Raw genomic sequence first — 774 nt, forward strand, 5'->3', positions numbered from 1 at the left:
ATTCTCGAAAATACCTCTCTCTTTTTCAAAAATTCTTTTTAATTAATTAATTATTTTAAATTTTAATTTCAATTACATTTTATCTCTAATTTTCGAAAATCACTAACTTTTTTAAAATTATTTTTGAATTCTCTCTCTCTTCTCTTCTTCTATTTAATTATTTAATTACTAACACTTCTCTTCACCTCTCTTCATCTAAAAACCCGAATTCTTCTTCACTCTTCTCCCCTCTCTTTTTCTACTAACACAAAAGAATCTCTATACTGTAACATAGAGGATTCCTCTCTCTTTTCTTGTTTTCTTCTCTTTCATATGAGCAGGAACAGGGAAAAAGGCACTCTTGTTGAAATTGATCCTGAACCTGAAAGGACTCTGAAGAGAAAATTAAGAGAAACTAAATTACAACAATCCAGAAACAACCTTTCAGAAATTTTCGAACAAGAGAAGGAGATGGCAGCCGAAAATAATAATAATGCAAGGAGAATGCTTGGTGACTTCACAAAGCCAGCGTCCAAGTTTGATGGAAGAAGCATCTCCATTCCTGCCATTGGAGCCAATAATTTTGAGCTTAAGCCTCAACTAGTTGCTTTAATGCAACAAAACTGCAAGTTTTATGGACTTCCATCTGAAGATCCTTATCAGTTTTTAACTGAGTTCTTGCAGATCTGTGAGACTGTAAAGACGAATGGAGTTGATCCTGAAGTCTACAGACTCATGCTTTTCCCTTTTGCTGTAAGAGACAGAGCTAGAATATGGTTGGATTCACAACCTGGG

This window comes from Arachis stenosperma, chromosome 10 (assembly GCF_014773155.1).
Source record: "Arachis stenosperma cultivar V10309 chromosome 10, arast.V10309.gnm1.PFL2, whole genome shotgun sequence".
Lineage (NCBI taxonomy): Eukaryota > Viridiplantae > Streptophyta > Magnoliopsida > Fabales > Fabaceae > Arachis > Arachis stenosperma.